Source organism: Pimephales promelas, chromosome 1 (assembly GCF_988280905.1).
Source record: "Pimephales promelas chromosome 1, fPimPro1.hap1.1, whole genome shotgun sequence".
Classification (NCBI taxonomy): Eukaryota; Metazoa; Chordata; class Actinopteri; order Cypriniformes; family Leuciscidae; genus Pimephales; species Pimephales promelas.
In genome coordinates this window covers 40,933,243-40,945,928 of record NC_142769.1, presented here as the reverse complement: position 1 = coordinate 40,945,928, position 12,686 = coordinate 40,933,243, and the positions used below count along the sequence as shown (strand labels likewise).

Below are 12,686 nucleotides of genomic sequence, written 5' to 3'. Positions count from 1 at the left end.
CGAAATGACTCGAAAAAAGATTTGTTCATTTTGATGAACGAGTTCGGACGCGCGCTGTTCGAACTCGTTCGTGAAAATGAACAAATCTTTTCCCGAGTCATTTCGATCATTTGTTGAATGAACGAAATGATTCGAAAAAAAGATTTGTTCATTTTGTTCATTTTGATGAACGAGTTCGAACGAGAGAGTGACGGCGTCACGTTTGTGCTTATAAAACTTAAACTTTTTGATTTTTTTTTTTAAATAACCGATCGTTTCGCTAGATAAGACCCTTATTCATCGTCTGGTAGTGTTTAAAGCCCGTTGAAACTGAAACTCTCATTTGGTCCTTGAAACTGTTGGAGTCCACTGAAGTCCTATGGAGAAAAATCCTGTAATGTTTTCGTCAAAAACCTTAATTTCTTTTCGACCTAAGAAAGAAAGACATGGACATCTTGGATGACATGGGGTGAGTAAATTATCAGCAATTTTTTTTTTTAAATTGAACTAAACCTTTAAGTAAACTGGATTTCTGGTTTGACTAACTTACATGAAGACATATGTTAGGCTATGTGTCATATCTTACAATATCTCACATCTGTTGAACATCTTGTTGGAAAATAAGGCCGAAAATTGAAATGACTTGACACCAAATACTTCCAGAAGGTCGCTGAAAAGATCCACTCAACTAGTGATAATACTCAACTATAACAACTAGTAATTCTATTAGGTTAGTTGTTTAGGCCTACTTATTTCCTCTTTAAGATGAAGCGCTTGTTGTATTTCTCATGTGTAAGTCCCGTAAGTCCCTTTGGATTAAAGCAACTGCTAAATGAATAAATCTAAATGGTGCTATTAAAAGAAAAATATGAATTAACTTTCAGGAGAGTGAAAGAAATATATCTCAAATTATTAAAACATAAATAATGGAAACTTTATAAACAGTCTAAAATATATCGCATTAATAGAACAATATACGTATTAATATTATAATATTAATATGTAAAATTAGTTCATAAATTAAAACTAAATAAACGTCATTCTGGATTTATGGTGAAATGATTGGAATGAGACTGATTACATCTTTATATTCATTGCAATAAAACAATTTCAGAAAATCAAATTGTAACTATGTGAGAATAATGCCACCTACTGTTTGAAATTCTTAATGAAAATCCCTTTATATGATCAGTATCATACATTATTATGCTTCAAAAGCAGTGTTTATCATTTGTCTATCATGTACTTAATTATAATTTTTGCCATTTTTGGCAAATATCCCAATGACTCATGTCATCAATTCAATTCAGTCATGCAATCCCACAGATCTCTGTTTAAATCCACAGATGTCCCTTATTTAGACAGATAAGCGTGATTAAATTTTCCCTAATTATTATTGGTATGTACATTGCTCTTTCCCTGAATCTGAGACTTCTTTTATCTTACTAAAAATCAACACAGCTTTCTTTGATTGGAGTCATTTGCAATGCACTGCAGAGAATTGGCATCAGTTTTGTGAAATCCCAGCACAACCTTGAGCCTTTCTCGGCACAAACCAAACCTCCCATTTCATATAGATTAGTCCTAAATGAAGTTGCAGCGAGTTGGCCATGCCACCAGAGGGCTTTCCACAAGTTAATTAACTTCTGCAAATGAGAGGAAAATCCATAGGAAATGTCATGCAAGGTCAATCAGCAATTATAATGGACATGAGATTGGGAATAAAAATCTCCAAATTTGTACATTTATGACAAGTGTTTGGTGCTCAGAGCAATCTAATGTGATGTGAAACAAGGCCCTGCCGCAGCAGAAGGTTTTTTTTATGGAAGCCTTGGGCCGTCTCTAAACTTATTTGTAGTTTGTCTGGGCAGCGGTACATACAAGTTTTCGGTAACAGAGAGTCTTTTGAGCACTGCACGTAAGTGAAATCTGTTGGCCCTTGTGTTTGGGCCTGAGGCCAGAATAAATCAAGACACATACTAATGGGTTCAAGTGATATCTGATTCTTACCAACATGATTTGGGGTTCAAACCACTTATGTTTTCAACAGTTTCAACACGTTTAAACTGGCTAAAGAATCAAACCCTTGATTTTTTTTTCACACTGTTCCAGAGCTCTTAACCCATGTCCAGACCTTTCTGCATGTTCAAATGCATATTATTGACTGATGTGTTCAATTATAACTAAAGTTCAAGAACTAAAGGTCATTGATCTGAAGTCTTGATATCATTTTCATATTAAAATGTTTCAGGAAAATTTGGAGATGCTCTGAAGGGAAGGTGGTTACTATTACTAGCCTGTCCGAAAATGCCTTAGTATTTTTATTTAGCTGACAGTTTTATCCTAAACGACTTACATATGTCAGAGGTCGCACGCCTCTGGAGCAACTAGCTGTTAAGTGTCTTGCTCAGGGACACATTTGTGTTTCACAGTGGATTCAAACCCGGGTCTCTCACACCAAAGGCATGTGTCTTATCCACTGCGCCATCACCACCGCATAACAACACGAATACGCGTGACCAACTTGACACTAACAAAATCTAGGAAACTTGCAGGGTTTTCAAGATGCATTTTATCACTGCATGCACTCCCATTTCGCTGGGAGTCAAAAGTGTCCAGGCCAAATGCACCTATATATCCTATAAAAGTGTTGCAGGTATGACATCACTTTGTAGGCCAATCGGGTGTTAGCATCACATTGGCTCCCTCGACAAAAACCCAATAGGATTTTTAGGCTTTTGGATTATCGCAAAAAATAATAATAATAATGCAGCTCTGTGATCAATAGTAGTTCATTATACTTACACGTTTTGTCCATCAAAACAATTTTTACTGATGAAAACAACTTTTATTCAATTTTGAGGCCTAAATGCAGTCGCCAGAATGACTTCAACGTCACTAGCTTCTGACAACTCTTTAAATTTTTATCTAAAAACATTTTCCCTATGAGTTTGAGTTAGAATAGTTTATAAGAGCACAATTATAAGCATACGTTAAGAATGTGCATCAGTATATTTTGCTTTTTTATGTTTTTAATTAATTTATGAAATCACTGTAAACATTATTATTGTTATTGCAATGCTATCATATTTTATGACAGTTATATTTCATAGACAGTAAAAGAAGGTTTAGAGGATTTCAGATTTCGGTTTTCAGACGCTCCTTTTTTCTTATGAGAGAGAACGATCTGTCCTAAGTGCAGTAGCCTACGCAAACAAAGAAACGGAGAAAGGTGCCTTTACAGTTTTTTGTACCAGCCAGTCAAGCATGTTATGGGTAGATTATGTGGTAATGCATCTCCGAAACGGGACATAATTTAACCCAGATATTTTTTCACAATTCAGAATACATTGTGTAGTTACTGCGCTTTGCCTTTGTAGGGCAGCATTTCATCCGCAGTAACGCGGAACCGAAGCACAACCAAAACAATATCCTTCCACAAAAGACATTTTGTTTCTAAAATTTACTCCTTTAATTTACAATAAGTATTTAATCTGCATATTAAAATGTTTCGCCCAACGTGGGGCTCGAACCCACGACCCTGAGATTAAGAGTCTCATGCTCTACCGACTGAGCTAGCCGGGCTGGTGATAGAGCCGGCGAACAAAGCTTGTTTTTTACTATATGCTTCAGGAAAAGTAGATCCAGTGCGTAGTCTCTCATATGGCGCATGTGAGATATTATAGCAAAACTCAATGCAGTCAATGAGAAAGACTTTTACATTTGCTACTCAATCACAAGACGTGTGCTTCTAGTTCTCGGCAAAACATCATAATCTGGATTCGTCTAATAATTACTTGTCATCTTTGATTCGCGAGTTGTTTGTTGCTGCAGTTCACGTAGCAGCTAAGTCCATTATGAGGCGGCCGAATTTCCACAGCTAAGCTAAGGTAACTTTTTTGACAGCTAACGTTAAGCATTTATTTAAACATTTTCTATGTAGTCATGTTAGATTAACGTTACACTGTTCAGTAACCAATTACACATATTATTGAATTGAATATATAATTTTTATCTCACAATTCGAATTCTGACCTTTTTTTCCTGACAGTTGCGCTATTGTGACGACTTTTGTGAAATATCAAGTTCTTAGGAAAAAAAAAAACGACTAACTCTTTTTCTCAGAATCGCAATTAACAGTTACCTTTTTTATTTTTATTCAGTGTCAGAAGCAAGCTTTAGTTCAGTACTTCGTCTAGCCGGGTCAATGGAAGAAGTTTTTCATAGGGGCCCAGCTTGCATATTGATGACTAGATTTATTAAATTATCAAACCAAGGGTACATGGGAGTTGCAGGGTTGAATTATTCCTTTGGGTTTTCGAATTAAACAATTAAATGAAATATGAGCTGTTTAAAAAAAATTAGAACAACGGTTCTCAAACCATGGGGCCTTAACAAACTTCCAAGGGGTCATCAGGATGACTTAAATGGTTTAAAATAAGACAAAACAAGCATTAAAAAGCACCCAAAGCAACTAAAAATCAAGATATTACTATGTATTTTATTATTTTTTAATAATAAATAGATCCATCTAGTTATGCCAAGCTCTAAAATATATTATTGGAGAGAAACTGCCCACAACAAATAATAATGCCTTGAAGTCAAAAAGTTTGAGATCCAAAATTAGAAGAAAATTTGAATTTGAAGCAACAAATGTTTTGAAGTGTGTATATAATAATAAAAACACAGACGTTGCAGGTGTTGGATGCTGAAAGTAGAAGAGAATTTTTTTTTCTTTGTGTTTGTTTTCAGAAAATACCCCAATCAAAGTCACATAAGGCAATGAGTGTCCAAACCTCAACGGGTTGCATCCACAGAGAATGACCTTTGGATGCTGGCAACGCGCCTGTTCCCCATCAGAAGAAATGGTATGACCTCTTTCAGGAGGTATGTTTAGCCATACTAGATATCCATAATATAGGTTACATATCTTGTCCACGCTGCTGGCCAGTGGAGGTCCACATCTGCACCTGCCGGCATCTTGCTGCATCTTGTCACAGGCAGCTCGCTCACTCGTAACATTGCGAAAATCGTGGAGCAAAAGTCGATTATCATCAAACTGTTTATTAATTGAACAAGTAACATGTTTTCGTAGTTTTTTTGTAACATGCCGGTAGTTAACATAGAAGAAAAAGCAATAAGCATGACAGTCCGTTTTTGCATCACCAAACCAGATGCTCGTTAGATTAAAAAACGCCATCTGTCATAATGAATTTATGTGAACCTGCCTTGTTACTGCAATAGCCTACTTTTAAAACAAATTAGTTTTAATCAAGACTATTCGTGTGATACCACTGCTCAATACACTCACATTACCGTGGGATAGTGGGTGCTTAATCCAAAATGTGCGTTACCCCAAACTAGGAACTTGCCTATTATTTGCTCCATTGTCTATGTATTAGTCTGCACTGCCATCTAGTGGTCATTACACAAAGCCATTATAAATGGTAGAACATGACAACATTCTACTTAAATTTAAGACAAATTTGATGTAGCAGTTTCTTAAGAAATGTAATAATAGGGCTATGGTCATATCTGTTGTAATAACACTTTTTATTGTTGAGTGTTTCTTATGCGTACATGCATATGAACTGCTTAGGCATTTAGAGGTGGGACATCTCTGTCTCTGTGGCGCAATCGGTTAGCGCGTTCGGCTGTTAACCGAAAGGTTGGTGGTTCGAGCCCACCCAGGGACGAAAGGAACTTTTGAATCCAAATGACTGCTGGAAATTGAATAGCAAAAGTAGTAATAGACACCATTTGAAGTTTTGCCCCTTAGCTCAGCCAGTTTATACTACTGATATATTGAGAAAGTGACCTTATCAGGCTCATCCAAATGTATGTTTGTGTTTTCTTATAGAAATTAAAATGGACTTCCGTTAAAATGACATATTGACCATTTCACAAGATGTAAACAACACTGGTCCAGAAGCACTTCCTGTTTCAGTTTGTTACTGTTTTCTTTATTTCACATGTAAAGAAAACATCTTAAAGATGTTTGTTTAACTTTTTTGATTCAGTTTTAAATGTTCTGTTGGTTGTATTTTATCCCAGCTTTTATGTAGTGTTAAAAAACTGAAACAGGAAGTGCTTCTGGACCAGTGTTGTTTACATCTTGTGAAATGGTCTATAAGGATTAGACCTTTAATAAACATCATATTTAATTTGTTAGCTATATGTAGCAAGCTTATGAGACTTCCTTGGTTTTTAAGGCTCTATAGTTCTTTAAAGTCCTTACGATTAATTTGTGAGAGTGGCAAATTCAATGAGGATTTCATGAATTAAATGGATGTGTTCTGAGTAGAATGATAGCAGTAAATGCAATTTTATATGAAGTTCAATTAAATTGCTTTGGATAAAAGCACCTTCTAAATGAATAAATGTAAATCAGCTCTTAACGGAATGGGCTTATTAGGAACAAAAGGGTCAGTGGAGCCGTGCCTTATAAGCTCACTTCACAAAAAAGTAATATTTCTGGAAAATGATTACAGTGCATAAAATATATTTTGGCTCAAGAAGATTATTTATTATTTCCGTTTAATGTGGTTATTTGTTGTTATTCTGTTGCATCAGGCAGTGTTTGAGAGTTGCAGATACTCATCAAATCCGAATACAAAAACCACTGCTTTAATCAACAAATAAAATAAATTATGTTATGTTAATTTATTCATCTTTGAATTTTCTAAATACTTGAAAATTCCAGTAGAATTAAAAATAAATTCACCGATATGAGTTTGCTGTAAAACAAATAATTTATTTCATACTTTTTCAGTTTTAGATTTACCTTTTTATATTTATATTTAAATAAAAATAAAGTAATGACGTTTATGATATTTATGTTTAATAGGGTCTAAGCGAACTGGTATGGTCAAAGATGAAGTCAGATAATGTCATTGGCTCAGCAAAGATGGAGTAGCTCATCCTGATTGGATGTCGTTGCTCGTTTACACAGGCACGCGTATGATTGTTTTGTGCAACACCACCAGATGGCGATTCAAAATTAGCTTTCGTCCCTGGGTGGGCTCGAACCACCAACCTTTCGGTTAACAGCCGAACGCGCTAACCGATTGCGCCACAGAGACACATGCGCATTAATATTCATGCGCATGTCAAAACGGTAGTAGTAGGGCTTTATGAAAAAGTAGTTCCTACTATTTTACTATAAGTTTTTTTAAACGGATTTATTTTATTCCCAGTTAAGATATTGTTAATGCATTAAAACAACCTTTTTTCTGCAGTAAAACCCATGTAATTTTCTACATTGTAGGGCAGGCTGTGGCGCTTCACGTTTTTAACGTTACATCGTTTTAGCGAGGGACACATAAGCAACGCGCACGAGAAGAAAGCCTTGGATGCAGCATTTTTGGCGCAAGATAAATAAATATTACACATATAGCTACGAAATATCATTACTTTGAACAACCCTGAGTACTTGTGGTGTGAACCGCTCCGTTGTTTTGACGCTCAATTTAATCTTTTGAAACGGTAAAATGGTGCAAGTATGTCCATCGGCTCGGTCCGTATGGAACCAAACCTTGGCGCGGATCAGGACGCGATGCTCATTTTAATCTATAGAAACTGTTTACTGATATGTGATATTTAAAAATAAAACCGTTTTTTTTTTGTCAGTAGACAAAAAATTGTTAGCATGTAGCCCGGCTAGCTCAGTCGGTAGAGCATGAGACTCTTAATCTCAGGGTCGTGGGTTCGAGCCCCACGTTGGGCGAAATCTTTTGGATTTAAAGCGATATTTAAAGGGATGGGCTATATGGACGCATAAATTCCGCATTTGACGCAAGGATGCGCGTCCATTTCCGGTTGTGGAGATTAAAGCGGAGGAAAACGGGATTATGGCAGAGTCTTCAAAATTTACTGTCCTCCAGTCTTTGAAATGAAACGTACATACGTTTAGATGTAATTTTATATATAGTTATGTTTATTTAATATAATTTTAAAAAGAAGCATAAACACAACGAGGGGTGTCTGTTTTATCTGTTTTTGTGACTAACGTTTCTTTAGTATAACCATGGAGTATAAAATTCAATATAAATTCTCGGTATTGCATTGGACTCTACGATCGGCGGAAGTTATCGAGCATCCCTAATGCTTCACCGGAAATACCGCCGTGCATAGAGCCCATAGTTCACCCAACAATGAATGTCATAATTTACTTACTTCTACGTTGTTCTAAACTTGTATGAATTTATTTCTTATGCTGAACACAAATATGATATTTTGAAGATTATGTGTAACCAAATCGTTGAAATGCAACATTGACTTCCATATGACTATGGAAATCAATGGAGCCTGTCAACTGTTTGGTTACCAACATTTTTCAAAATACTTTTTTTTGTGTGTGTTCCACGAAAGATAAAAAATGTATACAGGTTTGGAACCACTTGATTAAATTTTGGTCACTATCCCTTTAAGAAAGATTGACTGGAAGTCTGATAATCTGGCACTATGCAGGAGTGAGAAATTAAACAGCCTCTGGCAAAACATTTTGTGTGAAACCAGGAATAAGTTGTGGTGTTAAATAAAATCATGGTTTTTAGATTCACGTTGTAAGAGCCATACACATTCATGTAATTTAATTAAAATACAATTAGGCCTATGTAATTTAATTAAAATACTACAATTTACTGCATATGTTACTTGTGTTATAGCTCTACTTAGCCCTATCGCCTAACGACTACAGCCCCATTGACTCCCTGTGCCAATGCATTGATGAAGTAAATAGTTGGATGTGCCAAAACTTTCTTCAGTTAAACAAAGACAAAACTGAAGTCATTGCGTTTGGAAACAAAGATGAAGTTCTCAAGGTGAATGCATACCTCGACGCTAGGGGTCTAACAATTACAAATCAAGTCAGGAATCTTGGTGTGTCTCTAGAGTCAGACCTTAGTTTCAGTAGTCATGTCAAAGCAATAACTAAATCAGCATACTATCATCTGAAAAATATTTCAAGAATTAGATGCTTTGTTTCCAGTCAAGACTTAGAGAAACTTGTGTGCATGCTTTCATCATCAGCAGGGTGGATTACTGTAATGGCCTCCTCACTGGCCTTCCTAAAAAGACCATAAGACAGTTGCAGCATAGAGAACGCTGCTGCCAGGATTCTGAGCAGGACCAGAAAATATGAACATGTCACACCAGTCCTCGGGTCTTTACACTGGCTCCCAGTTAAATTTAGGATTGATTTTAAAGTATCACTACTGGTATATAAATCATTCAATGGGTTAGGACCTCAATATATTGCAGATATGCTCACTGAATATAAACCTAACAGATCACTCAGATCATTAGGATCACATCAGCTAGAAATACCAAGGGTTCACTCTAAGCATGGATAGTCTGCTTTTAGCTATTATGCCAGCCGCAGCTGGAACCAGCTTCTAGAGGAGATCAGGTGTGCTCCTACAGAAGTCACATTTAAATCCAGACTCAAAACACATCTGTTTAGCTATGCATTTACTGAATGAGCACTGTGCCATTGTACGTCTGACTGTTTTTACTGTACTGTTTTAACTGCTTTAATACTGCTCTGACTGGAAGAGATTTTGATGGAGAGCGGGAGAGTCTTCACTCCAATAAGGCGAGTGAAGAAGTAAGTTACTTATACTGCTGAGAGTATAAAAGTCACTGAGAGCGTCGTTAAGGGCAGCAGAAGCGTGCTCTATGGGGGCCCCGCTGGGCATTACTGGTGTAGCACCACCCCAGCAGAGTACGTCCCTGGGCTCGAGGTCCAATAGCACCGCAAACCAGCTCAACCTCTTCCTTCTCAGATAGGGGTATTACTTTCTTTTCTTTTCTTTTTACTCTTAACTGTTCTTATTTATTTTGATTGTTTTAATTCCTTTAATGTAAAGCACTTTGAATTTCCATTGTGTATGAAATGTGCTATATAAATAAACTTGCCTTGCCTTGTGGAATTTATTCAATTCATTCTTCGTGCATCAAAGATGGCAATGCTAGAATTTCAAGAGTAAAACAAAAGCTAGTGCATAAATGTTACTGTGGAAAAGTAGAGAAAAGAAAGAGGGAGAAAGGGAAATGGGAAGAATAAGTTATTTAAGCTTTAGACCTTATTCACAGCAGTGCCATCTTTGATTTTTAATGGGAATGATAGTGAGGCTGTGAGGGATAAACATACATCTCATGACATCATGACTTTTGCGTAAACATATACGCCACTTTCGAGTCAGGTGGCGTGTCATCTCTACGCATTTTGAGCTATCCGCGTGTATGCGTATATGTCTACACCATTAACGTCCGCGTCATTCCGCGTGTCTGTACACGCAGTTAAATCTCCAGTCATAAATGCCATTAACCCCAGTGACGGTTAAGTTTAGGGACGGGGTTGAGGTAAGTCATATCTTTTTTTTTTACCTAGGATGGTAAGGGAACAGTCATAAATGCCATTAACCCCAGTGACGGTTAGGTTTAGGGACGGGGTTGAGGTAAGTCATATATTTATATAACGTTAAGTCAACGGCGTTCATAAATACGCTGAAAGGCGATTATGCGTCTTGATAGCACGCCAAAAATGGAAATACGAATTGGCGTGGCATACACACGCTACTTCATGAGATCAGTCTGCAGATTGTATGTTTTTGAATTGTTCTGACAAAACAAATGTCTTTTCAAGAAACTTCAGTATAGGCCAAAAACTCCAGACAATATGAACTGTGGAAAATTATAAGTGATCCAGGAACTTTATACAGCTTTTTTAATTTTTTTTTACAGTGGATGCCATTGAAAACAAGTGTCTAAATGGAATAAACATGAATGATGATGAAGAAACAAATAAAAAAGGAGAGCAGTTTAGTATGCATACCTACAGTATTTGTGATCCTGATGTCATGCTAATGATATTGTAAAAATGTAGTTGTGGTAATGTTATGTTAATTTTGTAATCTCGTCAATGTCCAGTTTCCCTCCTTTCAGTCTTACGCATGCAAACTCGATAGTTCTCAGCTCGTAACCATAAAGACGTGTCATTGTATCCTTGCTGACCGAGTGGAGGCTGCTGCTAACCCCTAACTGGCAAACATCGTAAAAGTAGCTTTTTTTAAAAGAAGGCTCTAGAAGGACTTTAGTGGAAATAAACTTTAGCCTCGGACCTTGAGCAATGCATTTAAAACTGCTGTTTGGTGACTTCCTGTACGTGTGCCTGATATCAAATTATAAGATAATATTCACTGGTCAAGCACTTTTGTTTTTCTTTGTTGGTTTGGCGTTCTGTTGGACTTTCATGCAATTAGCTTTATCTTTATGCTTGATGTGATAGATAATAAAAACTATGATGTGATCTCAATGACACTATAACCCTGGTTTAGTTGGCTTACTTTTGATTATTAAAATACAGTCAGTCATTGTAAGTTGTGAGTATTAAAAAGTGGTGAAACTTCACATTTGAAATAAGTTTTTTCTCTTTTTTTCCCCTAAAAGCAGGTATAGACACAGATCCCTGTTTTTTATGTTCTATAATGATTAAAATAGTGTTTTCTCAAGCTTTTGTTGCCTAAACTGAGTTCACTTCTGACCCTTTCTCAATTAGCAAACATTTTAACAAAAGGTGTCCAAAACAATCTTTTATTCATAAACTTTGCTCAAAGCTTTAAAACTGTAGATGTCTAATAAAGTCACTTTCTACTCATGACTTAGAATGATGTGTTCTTTCAGATAGGTCTCTCACTTCCTGTCATTTCCACATTTGTGCAATATGTTGATTTTACATATCTCATCACATTTCCTGCCTTGCCATGTTTTTGTTCCTTAAAAGTTTAAAGCACAATGACACATGGTGACCTGTTGTACTGTTTGTCTAGTGGAAAATTGCAAGAGACCATCAGGGGCTTCATTTTAACAAACAGACCCTAAAAGAGGTGTATGCTTTATAAAAACAAACGACAGGAAAATGTGCGCATCTGCACGCAAACTATGCGTACAAACATTTTGGAGATGGAGCAGTGTGGCGTCACCGATGGTTAGCTGAGGGACTGATGGCAGATGAATGAAAACCACTTTAAGGAGCCTATCATACACCTGGTGCAATGCAGCGCCAGGTGCAACGCAAGTGTTTTTTTGTTGTTGTTTTTTTGCTAGTTTCAGCCCGACACAGTTATCATTTTCACGCCCTGCGCAACGTTTTTTTAAATAGCAAATAGCATAGGCATGCTGGTCTGATAATGAGGTGTGTTCGGGTGCATTGTAGGTGTGTTGCTATTTTGAGGCAACTGAAATGCAACTTGAGGCGCAATATTTTTATGTTATTTAAAGAGCATGTTAGTAATAAATAAATAAATAAAATAATATACTTCTGATATACACAGAATATCCCATTCTCATTAATGGCACCTAAATTACATAAAAATCATTACCAAGATGTTAAAAATTTTAATGTATTCAATATTTGTCATCCTTGCTAATTAATTGTGCTAAGCAATCCTCACTGTATTTAAACATTAAAACACAGCATGCCACAGGAAAACTTTTGTTCAAAAGCATCGCATCCACTTTGCTATTCCATTAAAAATATAAAGCAATAAAAAAAATACTATTTGGCCAATGGAAACAAGAGTTCAGATGCAAAAGCCTCTAAATGCCATTTGAAATTTTCTTCTAAAATGACCATTTTTATCAAGCTTGTATATTTAAGTTCAGTAATTTCACTTAAATGACAATTAATAGGTAATCTTCATTGC

At 36.2% G+C, this 12,686-nt stretch overlaps 1 long non-coding RNA gene and 4 other non-coding genes across 5 annotated transcripts; 3 read left to right on the top strand and 2 right to left on the bottom strand.

Annotated features, from left to right (window-relative positions):
* Positions 1–3,491: 3,491 nt before the first annotated feature.
* On the bottom strand, positions 3,492–3,564 carry trnak-cuu (transfer RNA lysine (anticodon CUU)). The gene has a single exon. It is a non-coding gene; the product is annotated as a tRNA-Lys (tRNA).
* A 53-nt stretch (positions 3,565–3,617) lies between these two features.
* LOC120462584 (uncharacterized) lies at positions 3,618–11,634 on the top strand. Its single transcript, XR_005618389.2, has 3 exons — positions 3,618–3,869; positions 4,732–4,866; positions 8,646–11,634. It is a non-coding gene; the product is annotated as an uncharacterized LOC120462584 (long non-coding RNA).
* Positions 5,602–5,675, top strand: trnan-guu (transfer RNA asparagine (anticodon GUU)). Its single transcript has one exon. It is a non-coding gene; the product is annotated as a tRNA-Asn (tRNA).
* trnan-guu (transfer RNA asparagine (anticodon GUU)) lies at positions 6,988–7,061 on the bottom strand. Its single transcript has one exon. It is a non-coding gene; the product is annotated as a tRNA-Asn (tRNA).
* trnak-cuu (transfer RNA lysine (anticodon CUU)) lies at positions 7,633–7,705 on the top strand. The gene has a single exon. It is a non-coding gene; the product is annotated as a tRNA-Lys (tRNA).
* Positions 11,635–12,686: the final 1,052 nt, after the last annotated feature.